The sequence below is a fragment of the Amborella trichopoda genome, chromosome 8 (genome assembly GCF_054954075.1).
Source record: "Amborella trichopoda isolate Santa Cruz 75 chromosome 8, AtrichopodaSantaCruz75HAP2 v2.0, whole genome shotgun sequence".
In the NCBI taxonomy this organism is placed as follows: Eukaryota; Viridiplantae; Streptophyta; class Magnoliopsida; order Amborellales; family Amborellaceae; genus Amborella; species Amborella trichopoda.
In genome coordinates, this window is record NC_142343.1 from 45,792,106 (window position 1) to 45,810,037 (window position 17,932).

The window sequence follows — 17,932 nt, forward strand, 5'->3', positions numbered from 1 at the left end:
GGAGGGCAATAATGTCAAGCTTCATGAAAGGCAATTTGATTGGAGTTGTAGCGGACTACATCGCTGAAAATATGATGGGTGCCTTGCCTGACAAATATGAGATTAACTCTACGACCCAAGTTCAACTCCGACTAGAAAAGTACAATTCTTGAAGGGTGAAAGAAATAGACTTGGTTACCGAGAATGTTAATAAAAATGAATGTGCTTGTAAAAGACACATACAATCCCAGATCACATACCAGCCTCTATGGTCCTAAACAGTGTAACCCCATCATGGGAGCACACTTTGTTGGGCATTTGTGGACTTATTGGCTTCGCACCCTTAATTAGCATTTCCTCCAAATATGCTAAAACCTTCACTTGCCCTTCTAGTGAAAAACCTTAGTAACACACGCTTTGCCGAGCATATCATCCCATAATGTCCCTGCCTCTCACAACTCCCCATTCTATTATATGTCAATGTCCTTGGATAAAACCCTTTCTCAAACTCATCAAAAAGCTTCCTTGCCGCTCTAAGTTTACCACCTTTACAAAGCCAATATATGAGTGTACTATATATAGCATTATCGGGATGCAGTTCCTCTTTAAGAGCTTCGTCCATAGCATACAAGCCTCATCAACCTTGCCTTCTTGACATATAAGATAAAGAAAATTTGAAACACAGGGTTGGGCATGGTATAAACTTCTTCTCAAGCATTTCATTCAAAAGGCTTAAAGCCTCGCTTGGTCGCCCCTCTTTATGGTAATAACTACACCATACGTGACATCATTTGGAAGAACTCAATTGTCCTCCATGTCACTATGAGCTTAACAGCCTCCATTAATTTCCCTAAACCATCAATTATGATTGTGTAAGTTGAACGGTCAAGGACCCAAACTCTGCTTATAATCTCATCGAAAAATCTTTTTTACTCCACAAAATCCACTCATAATTGTAAGTCACAGCTTATAGAGTTATAGTATTTGGAAAAAAAAAAACCCAAGCTTGGCATCTCCTCCAAAACCTAGAAAGCTGATTTCAAATCGTTCGTTTAACACAAGGCCTTAATTAGAATATTGCAAGTAAAAACAATTGGAAATATCCCAAATTTCCTGCAATTCCTATACAATACATATAATTAACCAAATCATGCCTTTTGGTCTGAATCATTGCATTCAAAAGAGTATTAAAAGATCTGAATCATTGCATTCAAAAGAGTATTAAAAGACCTGACTTGTTTATTCTAAACTCATTCATCCTGAAAAAGGACTGAAGGGCCAACTTGGGCTTGTTTGCAAAGCCATAGTTTGGAATAATATCTATGAATGCTATTTCACTGAAATTCTGGAATCCTTTAGCTCTTTGAGTATAATTTCCATGGAATTCAAATCCCTAGCCATGGCTAATTTCTCTATGATCATATGATAAGTATCAGGATTATGAAAGAAATTGGGGTGATATTTCGCAGCATGGTCAAAGAATTGTATAGCTAGGTCTACATTTTCTTGTTGATTGATCATGTTTATGAGCCTCTTGGGTGAGAGTTTTAGACGCCAGTGAGTGAGAGGTGGGAGTATGGGGAATGACAGCATAAATGACGCTGCAGTGACAAAGTTTTGTGTTGTGGTGGTACTTGTGCGTATCGGCAAAAAGAGTTTTTTTTTGAGAAAGGTTAACATTGGATTACTGCATAAGAAGTGGACTGGAAAAATACAGTCAGTGTATCATATACAAGAAGGGCTTATAAGACCGCCCAATGTTTCTGACTACTACGGAGGATCCGGATGATGTGCACTAAGTGATTGTAGGAAAGAGCAGTAGGTCCTTGTGACTGAAATTGAAAGCTTCGGGCATTGTGTGTCTACCTTCTGGATGGTTGTTTTTGGCTCAACACTGTCTCATTATCATGTCAGACTGGTCACTGAACAAATTGTTAAAAATTTGCTTTTTAGTACCATGAAAAAAGGTATCGTCTTTCGGTTGATAAATTTCAATTGGAAATGCAATTTCATGTGTAGTCTTGAAAAAGAGAAAAGAAGTTAGTAAAACTTGGTCCCCATGATCGGAATAGGTATATGATGCCATAATAGGGAATCTTTTATGAAAATGAAAGCATTTAGATGTGTGCTGAAAATTCTGTGGAAAACTCTAATGAATACTTCAAATGTTTTACCCCGAGAAATGCATGAAAAATCATGGGGTGCATGTGCAAAATGCTTGGCTAGCTTGGAGGAGATATTGGAGATATATAGGTAAGTGTGGAAATGCTTGGTAGTGCCGAGAGGTGACATAAAGGCGAAGCATTCCCCTTAATTTTGTGTGGCAGAATCATGCTGGTTTCTGAAACCTTTATCTTGGGGAGTTGAGTTCCTTCATATTATCAAGTTTTTGTCATTTTCACTTGATAAGCAATCATCCATCTTGGTATCATTTTTACTTGTTGCAGTAGGTAAAACAAAGAAACCAGAACAGTGTCTCCTACTCTTCTGGGAAATTGGTTGGAATTTTCAAACAAGTGGTTAAACTGTTAGCTAACAACTATAAACTTGTTAGCATGTTGTACATGAAGATTGCCTTTGACTTCTTCCTATTGTGATGCTACGTTTTCCACTAGTTTGTACTATCACATTTGCTATTGAATATTTATAAAGCATGAAATGTTTTCTTACAGTTTACACCACACCTGCAGCATTCCCTAACCTTACCATCCGCAACCTAGCCTTTTGGTTCACTGCCCTTGCAGCCTCACTGTCCCTTCCTCTTCCAACAACTTCCACCACCAAAAAGAAAAAAGCATCTTTCCATTCCCACAGATCCTCTGTCCACCTATTTCAGACCTCCCTGAAAGAATGTCAAATCATGGTGATCCAAGCAAGCGGTACCTCACTCCCTAACCAAGCTTGAAAGTTCTCAAGCAACCAAGCAGTCAACTCAACTATCACTACCTACCCTCCTCTTTAAACTTGACCACAACCCCTGTCCACTACATTAAGGTTCCTGACATACATGTGGCAGAGGATTCTGTCCACTACATAATGGAGAATCTTCATCATGATGTCCTTCTACGTGGCCGTTACATTACCCTGGTAAGTGAATTTGTGATTACAGTTATTCACATGACACTCAAAAAGTTAAAAGTTTCCCCTTGTGCTTAAGTAAATGTCGGGTGAAGTGATCTTTCCTCCTATAACTGCTATGGCAACCATCTACAGGGCAAGTAAATGGTCTCTGCTACAATTGAAGTTGGGCATATGTTAGAACTGCTATAAATGTCATTCCACAAAGTCTGAAGAGCATATTATGAACATCTTGGGAGCATCCAAGACATAGTTAATTTCAAAGAAAAGGATGTCCAATACACAAGAATGAACAGGAAACACCACTAAAACTCCATTACAATACCTTACAGCTCTATTTTTTACAAAATGCTAGTCACAACAGTCATGGGCCACAAGAAAATTGCCGATTACATCATAATGACCAGAATTATGATTCACACACACGTAACAGTTAAAAGATAAAAAAAACAAATCTCTGAGATACATTGCGCGTGAATAAGGTGGAAAGGCAATAGCTTGATGGAGCTTCACAGGTGGTCCCCCACGCTGATACTAGTCCAATCAAGACCAAAACCACCCCTTTGCATTTTGGAGTTCTATACATGGGATCCATTGCTTCACACGCCATACTCAATTCCTGAAACCCAAACTCCACACAACTACCTAATCAACCAAACATAATCGTCAAATTACATTAAACACAAGAACAAACAAGGCACATTGGTTAAATAACAGAACCCATAACTCCCTTGTGATAAAAAGTGAACAAAGGCCTCATAACCCTATTAATCCTGATTCTCTAAAATAACAAAGAAACTGGAAGTTCCCAAAAGACGGGTCAAAAAGTATCAACTTTGAAACTGAATTTTTGTTTTCTCTGAAATGAACTTCTAAACGTTTACCGCCTCAAAAAAAAAACCTCTTAAATGCAAAGGGTTCTCATTATAAGAAAAAGAACTTTCCAATCGGTTCCTAAACCGTCAAAAAAAAAAAACAAAAAAAACAAAAAAAAGAAAAAAAAAAGAAAAGAAAAACATAGACACCTTTTTAATCCTTAATTACCATGGAGAAGGCAGCGAATTGCAATGCCATTTTTCATTAAAAACAGAACTTGCCTCATAAACAACAAAAATAAAATTTACTGCATTAAAGAATTCCAAATGCTATCAATACCAAGGGTACATTTTGAAAACACCATTCAGCTCATTTTGTTAAATTGTCCCATACAGGCTCAACACCCATCTCAACCCGCTTATCACACATAACAGGAAGTTCAAATTTCTTACAAGACCTTAATCTTATTTCCATAAATAAACAGCAAGTAAATTCAATTGAGTTTTCATGATGATGTTAGATGACAATTCAATCAATTATTGGATTCAAGAAATAAAAATTTATTATGCATCTGCACCATTTCTGTGGTTTATAATATTTAACCACATTGATTCAATGGGCAAAATCATAACAAAACTAAATTCAAAAGAAAAAATACCTCTTACTTGAACTTTAAAAAGGAAAACTATAAAGAGGCTCGAGTCATAACAGAGAAGATATGAAAGTAAAGGGGAATTTAGTGCTCAGAAGTTGCAAAAAGAAAAACGCAGTGTGACCATTTCATAGCAATATGAAGGCCATTATGGCTGACACAGAGAACTATTTACACACATAAAAGTAAGAAAAAAACACAGGAAAACAACAATTTGTTTGTAAAAAAAACCAGAATAAACAGGCTAGAGTTATCATGCTCAGAAGTTACAAAAAGAAAAACACAGTGCGAATTTCCGATTAGAGAAGCACCATCGCAGTAATGAATCCTAATTGAGGAGCAAGTTGGTTACAAAGATACCTCTAATCAATGGCCCTGCTTATGCTGTTTAAGATGAGCTGGCTTTCGAAAGCAGGCACCACATTCATCACATGCCAGCTTCATTCTTTTATTTTCCAGGATTTCCTCTTCATCTTTTTCAACCTCATTAACTTCATCCTAAGTAAGAGAGATGAAAAATTCAACCACAATATTCCAGTTAGTTTCAGGAGAACACCACAGAGATACAGAGTATTTGTAATAACTACTACTTTTTTTTTTCTGAGGAAAGGTTAACTTTTATAAATGAAAGTAAGAAAAATCCTATTAAATAAAAGAAGACCCACAAGATGGGCACTCAGACTCCAGGTAGAGGGAGATAGTAAGCGAACGAGATAGTACAGTAGAGACATAAAATAAAGTAAACCAAGTGAGAAGGAAACTAAAACAGGTATTAAGCTGCGGGATGGGAAGGTGGCTTGGGGGTGTAGAGCCCGTGAGAGTCCAAGTGAGAGCTGAAGCATGTTCTTTAAGAAAAAAGATTAACTACTTTGTATTTGTATTAACTACTTTACTATCAAAATACAAAAACTTCCATGGTTTACTGCAATAAAAATAGAACTACATGATATAGCTTAAAAAATCAATGGAGCATTTTCATTTGAGCATCCAAATCCCATTTTTTGGGGTTTTTTTTTTTTATCATCAATGAAATATGTGGACATTTAATTAATCAGATTTTCAAGATGCTAGCTTTAGATAAAAAACAGCAGATCACTTTGAAAAAAATAAAGCCCTTGATCCTTGATTCAGTTAATTCCACCAAAAAAAACACGGAATATTGAAGAAATGGAGAATAAATCATTAAATGAAAGCAATTATATAATGCATACCTTGTGTTCAGAAAGTATATGAGATCTTATCAGAGACTTCTTAGACCTGAAAATTCCACAGATATCACAGTAATATCTCCTTATATCCTTAAATATTACTTTTCCTTCCATTTCTCCTCTTCCAAACCCTAGCTCCCAAACTATGACCACAACTGCATTGTAATGGCCACAAATTACGTGATTTAGACATGGTTGTGTCTAAAAACCCTATAATTGGACCAAACCCAAACAAATCAAAGCGTTCCTGCAAGTAGCTTAAGGGTTTAACATAAACTGTTCTATGAAAACCTAGACTCCAAAAGAAAGTTGGTGGACACCACGTCATCCTCAATGTAGCCCAAGATCCCCTTCAGCTTACCATCAAACTCCTCCCTGAAAAGTTATAATCACCACCAACAAGAGGTAATTATCCTTGTATATGGATCCATAAGGGAAGACACCAAAGAAATGAGAAAACTTAAGAAATTATGTTATCACAAGTTATTCAAATAATAAAAACCGTTTCACTTAAAGAAGACCACATAGGACCCAACTGTATTTTGATCAGTATAGTGTGAATAACGAGAAAAAAGGTCTTTCCAGGTTTTTTATTCTTGAGGTACGGCATAAGAATTTGTTGAATACCAACAATTTCTTTGAATTTGAGGAGATCCATACTATACCTACAAGAATAACAATTACAACAACAAAGGACACGCATGCATATATTAATGCATTTATGTGCACATAGTAAGGTTAAGTGTACCTCAATTTCTCACCATCCATGTTATCTCCAAGATAAACAATTAAAGAAAGAAAAATTATGGGATTTTGAGAGCATGACAGCTATATACAACTGGAAACATAGCATCTACATTAAAATGATGGAATTTTTTCACTCTAAAAGAGGTTCAACAAAGCCTTAAAAACAAGTACGTCCACCTTGATGAGATGCCATGTACAACAGAATGTATCTTATAATAAAAATCGTGTTCAAACAATAATCTGAACACACCTAATATAAGTGGAGGAATATACCATGCACTAATGTGTACACTCTTGCTCTCATGTGCACATAACAAAGTCGGATGCATGATTTCTTTCCAGATAAAGGTATTAGAAAACAAAATTATGGAAATTTGAGAGCAAGACAACTCCTTACAGCTGGATCTATGGTACTCTAAACAAACTAAATAAACTAAAATTTGATGATTGATGAATACAAATAATTTAAAGAATGATCAATACCAAGCTACCAAACAAAGAAAGTGAAAAGATGGAGAATTATTGCACTATAAAGGCTGGACAATAATGCCTCGTAAAAAAAAAGGCACGCCTGGATGAGATGTGATGCACAACACGAGTCAACTCCTTTTGATAATTGTATGCAAGGACTTAGGGTTGACCAAAAGCAAGTGGGCCAAGAGGGTAAATGGGAAAGCAGTAGTTAATATTGTTTTGGATTCACGAATTAGGACTAGGGTTCTATGCATTAGGTATTTTTAGGCTATTAGTGAAGGTATTGCAGTTGATTGATAGTGAGAAGGAACTTGTAACAGATCATATTTATAAAGCAATTGGATTTCCAAGGATGAAATAAAAAAATATTAGGCAATGATGAAGCTAAGTATGGTCCTTTTCTGAAACTTATAGAAGAGGAATTGAACTCACGGCTTGTGAGGCCCCTACAGTTAGGTAAATTGAATACCAAGCATAGGACTCAACAGTCCAACTGTTTTAGGGCTAGATTCTGTGTAAAAATTAGAAAACATATTGAGACATATATCACTTTAAGAATACGTAATATATAGTCCATCCATAGTCCATTAGTCCATAATTTCATACATTTCAAATTCAAAAATCAAAGATCAACGTTCAAACTTCAAACCAGTAGACATTAGAGTATTAGACCATACACCATAGTCTGTACCATGATCCAAACTCCATGCACACCATAATCCATACATAGTAAAAATAGGAAAATATAACCCAAGGCGAAAGACATAGATTCATCATCAAGAAAAGGAAATAAATAACGCATAGGACATATCAAATGTTCCATAAGTCCATATCTAGTATCCATACATAGGTACAACTTAGAAGATAAATGATGCATGAAAGATCATCATCCACCACATGAATCCTATTCCTCTATGCTTCTCCATCAACGGTCATACTTCCAATAAGGCTAGAAGGTTATATCTTTTCTTATTACTTACTATCCATGTCCTTTTAGGCCTTCCTCTTGCCCTTTTAGAGCTTTCCACTTGAACCAAATTGCACCTCCTAACAAGTGCTATATTAGGTTTACATTGCACAAACACAATGCACCTAAAGTCTTCTTTACCTCATCTTCTCGCCTATTAATGCGACACCTAAGTTCCCTCGTATGTATTTATTCCTAATTATTTCCATTCTTGTCTTACACATATAACACAGGTTCAAGATTCAGGATAAATGTGGCAAAGTTTAATGATGGCTGCCTACTTAACGTAACCCGCCTCCTTTAACCAAGCTTGGGACGAGTTAAAGAAAAGTTTAACCAAGCTTGAGACGAGTTAAGTGAAAGTTTAAGGTCCTCACTCATATGGGGAATAAGTTTCCCAACATTTGCAAGTTATTTATGGAAATTGAAGTTCGGCAGTCAAGTGCTTCAAAAGGAGTAGCATATATTGTTCTCATGTTCAAGGATATAAATGCAGACATGGCTACACAAATAATTTACTGTGGTTCCATATTTGCTTTTTATATCCAACATGAATAAACCCATATTGCAGCACCATGCATCCTAGTTAGGCAGGAACAACAAGGAGGTCTCCAAGATAGTGGTAGGTCCATTGCAGGGGATCTTCATCCCATTGAGGAGATAGACAAGCAAGGTCAATTACAAAATATCATTCATGGCTCATCACCATCCAAAGTCCATTAAATGATCATGATTATCTTATAGTGTTTGAAAGTCAGTTACAGTATATCATTCATGGCTCATCACCATCCAAGGTCCATCAGACAAGCATGATTGTCTGATAGTGTTTGAATTTTAAATTTTTTTCTACAAACTAGATTGACCTGAAATTTTGTGGGTGTGTGTGCCTTTGTGCACTTAAACTATTTAAAAATTATCAAAATATAAAAATGACCAAATTACCTCTATAAATGGATTGTGCTGTGTCCAACTCAATGACTGTGAAACCTTTGTGGGATAGAGCTTAGTGGATCGTTGTGTGGTAATAGAATAGCACGGTCAATCATGTGAGCAAACCCTCCCACTTAACTTGGAACTTGTGCCTTGAGAGTTTACTTGTTGTGGGAACACTGACAAATTTTGAAATTTGAATATCCCATCAGATCATAACAAAGGCATATCTCCATGCGCTCATATCATATCTTAGCATGTTGCCATGCACACATATCTCATCAGAAGCTTGTTTCCATTCACACATATCTCATCAGAAGCATGTTGTCGTGCACACATATCTCATTAGAAGCATGTTTCCATACACACATATGCACACATATCTTATCAGAAACATGTTACCATGCAAACATACCTTATCAGAGGCATGTTGCCATGCACACATATCTTATCACAAGCATGTCTCATATGTAATCTCAAGAAACATCAACATTTCTATATCATACATATAGTCACAAGGGACATCACTATGTCATACTATCATGCATATAAATTCAAAAGACTTTATTATGTCAATTGCGGGCCATATATCAATGTAGTAGATATCAGGAAACAACAATATCGTATTTTCAAAATATTCTTAAATTCATTAATATGAATTCATATGAAGCAATTCATAGTAATTACTTGCACATAACACTTGCACATAACATTTGTATTTACACATAACACTTGCTCATAACACGTGCATATAACACTTGTACATAACACGTGCACATAACCCTTGTACATAACACATGCACATAACACTTTTACATAATATGTGCACATATGTACATAACATTTGCATATACTTGCATATAACATTTACAGTATCTAGAATTTATGCTGCAAGTATTACAATTAAATACAGAAATACATAGAACTTGCAGTTTTGGAAATATTACAATTAAATGTAGAAATATCTCTGGGATTATTATAAAAATATCAATTTTCTTCGAACAATGATTTTATAGGAACAATGAAGCCACTTACCCATAAAACTTACGATATTTAAAAGGTTTTGGGTTTTCAGTTGACACCAACGATAGCCCAAGATTCCCACCATGGAGGAAAAAGGTTTTGGGTTTTCAGTGGGATGGTTTCAAAATGCATGCAGAGAGAAAGAGAAGGCTGAGGAGATTAAAATAGGAGAGAGATTGAGAGGCGATTAAAATAGGAGAGAGAGAGCTTCTTCTTCTTTTTTTTTTTGTAAAAATGGTACACCTCAGTGCAAGGTGTCTTATAAACAATTGAGTGGGGTGTAAAGCTGCCACAAGGTGCTACAAAACAAAAGCGTCATGTAAAAACATCAAATAGAGAGTGGTGGACTTAAGGTCCACCGCAATGAAAATGAACCATCAAATGTTAAGAAATGGTTTATCAATAAATTATGGTATATTAACAATAATATCGCATTATTTATATTAACAATATAGAATTAGTAATATATTAACAGTATATTATAGATTTATTATAATTTAGGGTCATCATAAGACCTCCTTGAATGAATGTCAAATCATGGTGATCCAAGCAAGCAGTACCTCACTCCATGACCAGGCTTGAAAGTTCTCAAGCAACCATGACGTTAACTCCACCATCATTACCTACCCTCCTCTTTATTCTTGACCACAACCCCTTCGTCCCATTTCCTAAATCAGAAGACATTCTGTTCCCCACGTAAATTAGAGTTCGAGATAGAAATATGATTAACATGTTATAAGACATTATTCTGGAATTTGCATTACCAGGGTTTAATTAACTTGAAATCAATCTGGTCATGTATGTCACAATCCGTATTGAGATTGCTCATTAGAAACATTGAGTCTATAGTAGCTTGAAGAATAGTGAGGCTGTTTAGGGTCTTCCACTGCATAGTTGCACCTCTCCCAAAAAGTTTGCTAGTTTGAAGAGCAGACCTTAATTCAAGTACAAGTTCGGTAAAATTGAACTCCAAACATAAATGAATTTCACAAATAATGCACGAGATAACTAAATTTGAAGAACTACAATCCCTACAAAAGGGCATCTTAGACAAAAAATGAGACACAATGTCACAATATCTTGTCCAATTCAATTTGCATGAATGCTGGAACAATTCGGACCTAATTACTGTGTTCCCTTGTTTTGGGGAGCTAGCAGAATTGTCATATCATGTGAGTTTTATTTGATGCAAGTACAAACGCTGCTAAGTGCTAACAATGATTTGGAAGGTGACTCAAGAGAAGATTCATCTTAAAGTGAGAAAAAGTTTACATAAAACAACAATTCACATGAAGTGACATGTTAATTCTTATTAGTGAAGTGAGGGACCCAATTCCCATATGCATTTGGTTGAATGTTGAAACACGCCTCAACAAATATTCCTATGTGAGGCTTAAGATGGAAGACAAATTCAAAAGCTATAAAAAGAAATATAGTAATAGCTGTAGAGTGAAAAGGATACATCTACATAAATTATTTTCTTGAACTAGTGGAAATTGAAAGGATGCCTGTCATGCATGAGATGATTAAAAAAAGGAGGATTTCAAAGTAGACCATGAGAAATTCTCAAGTCCACTTTCTCATGTTATTAGTAATACAAAATGTACTATTTGGACTACATGCCTCGCTTATGTCTCTCTCGTGTTCATACTTTTATTTTTAAAGGAAGTGGTTTATATATATATATATATATATATATATATATTAAAAACGCTTATAGGCAATTTTGAACAGTGTTTCGCCCCCCCCATGGACATGCTATGATGGCAGTTTATTGAATGGAGCTGCAACTTGCGACGCGTGGTCCGTGGCGTTTCCGCCGCCATGGACATGCTATGCTCGTGACGGGGGTACCGTCACAGACATGCTAGCTCCGTAGCAGTCTTTAGTCCTCCAAAAAAATCTTCATTTTTCCCCATAGGTGTTGCGTAGGAGGCAATATATATATATATGGGGAAATGATATCATGTCGCTATGCCATTATAATATAATGAAACACAGTTCTAGAAAACCATGTTTGTGGTATTTGTATGACCCAAATTTTGCACACTCTATTCATCTCAATAATCAATCTAAAAAGAAAATGTTAATTTACAATTTATATATAGTCAAAATGATTCATCTCCAACAATGAATCTAGATCGTCCATTTAGTAAATTTCAAGATCTAGGCCTTGAAATGACAAGAAAGTTATCTAAAAATTTGGAAAAAAAATGATCCTAAAGGCTAGATCTAAGCATCTCACCAAAATGGACGGCCTACGTTAATTGGGCTAAAATAACACTTTCTAGGTTATGTTTTCAATTATTTTTTTTTTGTGATTATTCATTAGAATGAAAAGAGTGTATATATATTTTTTTTGTGAGAAAAAAAGAGTATATTTTAAAATTTGGATCAAACAAATGGCCATAACATGGTTTTTGAAGATTGTTTCATTAGATTACTATACAACCGTTGCATGAAGTCACTCCTCCTATATATATATATATATTTGGGGTGCTTCCCCTGCACTTCCATATACATGTAGATGTAGTTAATATATACAAGATTGCTTCTAGGTTGCTCCCTGAGCAATGCTCCCAAGTGCTCCAAGGGTACGGAGCTTTAGCTAAGTGCCGATCTAGGCTCCCACACTCGCACCCGTACCCGCTCCCGCTCCCGCTCCCAACAACTATGGGCCTTCCCTTTGCCCTTTTAGAGCCTTCCATTCCACTTGAATCAAATTGCACCTCCTAATCAGTGTTGTATTGGGTTTGCATTACATATGTCGAGCCCTCCTCTCATTGCCTATTGGAGCCACCCCTAAGTTCCCTCAAATGAACTCATTCCGAATTCTATCCTTTTTTGTCTTTCCACTCGTACATCTCAACATTCTCATCTCAACGACACCCATCTTATAGGGTATGTTGTTTCTTAACCGCCCAACATTTTGTCCCATAAAGCAAAGCTGGTCTCACAACTATCCTATAGAACTTCCTATTCATGATTGACATCCACTACCCATTTATCTAATGGGAATGGTTTCTATACTTCCCCTACAACATAGAAGATATATGCCTCCCCCTCCATCCAATCATCCAATTTAGATCAAGTGAGCCACTCACCGTTTGATCTAGATTCGATGCTTCAGAGTACTTTATTTTTAATTTCTTAATATAAATTGTGTGACTATGAATTTGGTGCATTTCACCTTCCCAATGGGCCGCACCTAAAAAAATATTAAAAAGAATTTTTCGATACAATATAATGACCAAAATACTCCTTGAAATTTTTAGGGGTATTTTGGTTATTTTATATTATTGGGACTATTTTTTTTATATTTTTTACAACTGCGGGTTTAAGAGAGGAGTGGACACCCAAAATTTGGTGTCAAAATATTTTGTAAAAAAATAATTAAAAATAAAACAGTATAGAGACATGACATTGTGATTAGAGCCATCTCAACTGTCCATTTAGAATGGACGGTTGGATAAGGGGAAGTATATAAGTTTTATGTTGTAGGGGAAGCATAGAAAGCTTGCCCTTATCTAATAGGAAAGTGGCAGATAGGTATAAAAGAAAAAAGTAACTCCAAACCATGTGTCCAGGTCAAACCATTACTATTACCAACAACATCTACTTTCATTTTATCCATCAATATCACTTCTATCAATGGTAAAAATAACAAGAAAAAAGAAGAATAGAGAAAAATAGAATTAAGGCATCCATCGATACCAATCTATCAAGGTCCTATGCCAACGACCTTAGGGCGATAAAAGACAGAAAGTTTTAAGGCATCCAACCTAGAACGCAATTAAGGCATCCAATCCAGAACGCAATTAAGGCAAAATGGAGGCAGCATCAAATAGAGGGGAGAGATGTGGAGTAAAAGAAAAACACAATTAAGGCATCCAACCCAGAAGAGATAGAAAATGGTTAGACGGAAAAAATTGGGTCATCGAGAGAAAATAAAACATTCTCTAAGAAGAAAGTTTTATGGATCATACTAAATCTTTTTCTTGTAAACTGTAGATTCAGTCCTATAGTCTAAGAGTTAGAGCTTAAATTGTTGAGAATTTCTCCTAGGACATTCTGAAGAAATTTTAAACCCAATATACAAAACACATGACAAGAACAGATAAAATCAGCTGAATCATAAAAGCATAACAAAATATGATGAGCTTCATAGTGCAAAATCAATTATAATAAAAAAAAAGGAAGAGATAACAAACAAAAACAATGAGGAAAACCTATAATAGCACAGATATAAAGAAGATTGTGGTGAGAAAACATAAAGATGCAAAGGTTAAAAACCATCCAAGAGTAGGCACTCCATTTGTTAGCAAATTAGATCCCAAAGTCCCTCGAGTTCTTCTCTAATGCTAAAAAAAACGCTTCGATCTCACAAGGTTTCATGTCCTACCTCCTTGACCTCTACCGTCTCTATAATCACCAGTGTTATAATCACCAGTGTTCGGCCAATGCATCAAACCTAATTGTTCAAGGAGGGTCTAAGGTTTACAACAAATATCTTTCTAAATATAATTCTTATGTTTTTTTCGTTCTTTAATGTACCCTAGAACTAAGGCAGGCCAAAATCTGATAGAACGAATGCCATGAACTAGAAAGAAGAATTGATAGATGTAAAATTCATGAAACCATCAAATCCAGACAGTCCAAAAGAGGGGCCAGGAAAGCCAAGAGAAATGACATATAGGTGTTGTCAATACGAGTTGACCTTTGTTTTGCATGGCATCTCTTCAGGCTGTGCATCCTTGTTGAGGCTTTGTTGAACCTCATTTATAGTCCAAAAATTTCATATATTCACTTCTTGTGTTTCGTGAATAAGTTTATTGAGTTTAGTTGGAATGCAACAAACCGAGTTGTATGGAGCAATCTTACTCTCAAAATCCCATAAATTTCTCTCTAATACTTTATCTAGAAAGAAAAGATGGGGATGAGAGATTAGGATGCATCTAACCTTGCTATGTGTACATAATTTACAAGGAGATATTAAGTGAGAGGCTGAAAGCTGCAATGGCCATGAACCTATAGAACCCAAAAACAAACCTTCAAAATCCAAACTACAACCCAAACAAATGTCACAAAACAAAAACCAAAGAAATCTATGAAAACCATACAAAAGAGAGCTTTATCAGAAAGCCACCTTCCGTTGGTGGTATAAGACCAAGGTGCTAGATACGCAATCTTTTAGAAAAATTTTTTATTGTATTAAAACTCAAGGATTTAAATTTATGAATATCTCAATAGAAAACCACAATACATAAATTCCGGCCCTCAAGCTTGGTTTATACACATTTGAATAATAAAACTTCAACCCTAATAGGTCCCTTACAAATCTTTTACTCAAAAATATAATTAAACTCCATACAATGTCCAAATACTCACAATGTACATTGCTACGTACATGACTTGCACTCAAAATTCCTCGTTATATCAAAATTACATGATAATTTCATCTTCATTCTACATCCTCATCATGTATAACAATGTTTTATACACATCATACATTTGATCATAATAATCCAATGAGATTTCAATTCACATAAACAACTAAGCATAGCATTAAAGTTCATACCACAAGCTTGAAGAACAATCTTAGCATTCACATAACATACTCAATTCTATCAATTGTAAATCACTAAGGGACTGTTTGATAACACCCCAATATTGTGATATTATAAGACAATATAGAATCTAAAGAAACTCTTAATTTTAAAAATTTACATGCCTTGTTTGATAGAGTCAAATCATATCTTTTGAGATTCCAATAACGCCCAAAAATCCGAATATCAATCCGAATTTTGCGGCATTCAATTTCCACATCAAAATTTTTGCATGCGTCTCTCCCCCAACAAAGATCCTACCTCTCTCTGCCGAGATGAAAAAGCAGTGGCAAGCATGCCAGGAATCCTTCCTTTCTCTCTCTAGAAAACCCAATTTTGAACATAGGCTGCTCCCCCCTATTTGTTCTTGGGGCCCCTTCTCCACCACTAAATCTCAGACCCCAATAGAGCTCCTGCTCATCTCTCTCTTCTCTACACTCATGCCTTTTTTCTCAATCCTGTACCTCGATTCCAAAAAGTCCCCATTGCTTAACCTCTTAAGATTTCCAAAACCTCTAAGCTTGGGTAGGCTGATTAACATGGGCATGAGCTCGAATATTGTGTTAAAAAGGTATATATTTTTTGTGGGGTTGTTGAAGAAGAGGAGGTTTGAAGAGTGGAGGTCGTTGCAGAGATTGTAAATGGTGACCATGTGAGCAGCTGCGGAGATTAGGTGTTGGAAACCAGGGCTTGTGAAAAGGGCATGGGCATGCCTTGCCCCCCCTGAGAGAGAGTGGTTGAGTTGAGAGAGAACGAGATAGTGCAAGAGTGCAGGCAATTGGGCCTATAGAGAAATAGCTCATGGAATTTGAGTTCCAGATAGCCGTCCGGGAAGTGGCCTTTTTGGATAAGGGTCTAAATCCTCATCTTTACCATTGCACGATATATACACTATATAGTTGTCTATGGTCTAGAATCGTATCTTCTTCACTTTATTGGTTGAATTTGATAGTCCAATCATGAACCCTTGTCAGAGGTTGTGGGTCATGGCAACTATTGGGTCAGTTTGATAAGGTGTAGTGAGATATGGTCTTTAGAGATGATAAGTCCTCAATATATTTGTCATACTCCTAACTCTATGGATCCTTCACATCAAATTTTCTTAGATATGTTTAAATATGTTAATTATTTTTTGGATAATTAAAAAAAAAAATTAGACCTCTCTAGGTATTTTATTTTATTGAGAAATTAATTTTAACTAAGAAAAATCAATTTCTAGATTTATTTTAATCAGAGAAAAAAATAAAATATTTTGAGATTTTATAAAATTATTTTATTATTTAAAAGTATGTTTAAAGTATTTTGGACTGATTGGGGTACATTGGGCCTACCATATTATGGGACGTAAGCCCCACATGGCGACCCTATGGGTGGTGTGCCCCACCTCCTCTAAACTTTCCTAAATTGAAAGATGGCAATTATGTCATATGTTGACTTGATATTTTAGGAAATCTTTTGTGCAGAGATTTTGATTGATTTCAAAATAGGGAGGTGTAAGAAATTAATTGTGATTCATTTCAAAATAAGAAGATATAAAGAAATTAATGTGATCGATTTATTACTTTCTTTATATAATATTTGTTGGGAATGGAGTTATGAAAACTGAGGGATAATGGTTCTACCTCATCCTTCTAATCAAAATGGCTGATCTAAGGAATGAATGTGTGAGATCTTTTCACCCGACATATCTCCAATATCAAAGGTTAAGATTATGTCTCACAAAGATGACAAAACCCTAATCTCATGAACCCTGACCTTTATTCTATATAAACTGGCTATGGATGGGGCTCATTCTCTACACTTGATCTCTCTCTCTCTCTCTCTCTCTCTCTCTCTCTCTCTCTGTGCTTGAAGGACTGACACGCCACTCTCTAAATATCTCTCTCTTCTTCTTCTCCAAACTTTAGGGTTTAGGAAGGAAAACTAAACCAATGGGTGGCATGCTCAAGCCACATACCCTAGCCCTAGGTCTTGGCCTCATGTTCATGTGTTGAGCATTGGTCAAACATATATTATGTTATGCTCTCTACTGGTTTTTGCCTAGGCATTCCAAATTGTGAGACAAATTCTTGGACTTAGATCCCGTGTGCCATTGGTGGAGGAGACCCGGCGTGGGGTGTGCTAAGTCTTTGGGGGTAACCTAAGGCAATGTATAAGGTATTCTCTTAGTTTATGTTCTTTTGATTCTATTGCATCTTTATTTCTAGATCTGTATTTGGAACGTATTTTAATTTTAATGGGAAGCAAGTGAGAGTTATTGGCAATTTTATTTGGTTCATATTGTATTAGGACACTTGTGAGTGATTTAGGTGGCAATACAATAAGAAAAAATTGAAGCATGTTAATTGGGCATGTAGGGCTCCGGCAAAGGGATTATAGGTTACCACAGTTACCCTTCTCTTTTAATGATGTATCTATTAAAAAAAAAAAAAACCAAGGAGAACATTTCTTA

At 35.8% G+C, this 17,932-nt stretch overlaps 1 pseudogene across 1 annotated transcript; it reads right to left on the minus strand.

The window, feature by feature from the left end:
- Positions 1 to 322: 322 nt before the first annotated feature.
- Positions 323 to 16,345, minus strand: LOC105421425 (transcription factor IIIA-like; annotated as a pseudogene). The gene is made up of 6 exons (XR_016061484.1): positions 15,606 to 16,345; positions 8,864 to 9,030; positions 5,737 to 6,108; positions 4,886 to 5,023; positions 3,063 to 3,208; positions 323 to 525 (listed from the first exon to the last, which is right to left on the minus strand). The product of XR_016061484.1 is annotated as a transcription factor IIIA-like (transcript).
- Between the last annotated feature and the right edge of the window lie 1,587 nt (positions 16,346 to 17,932).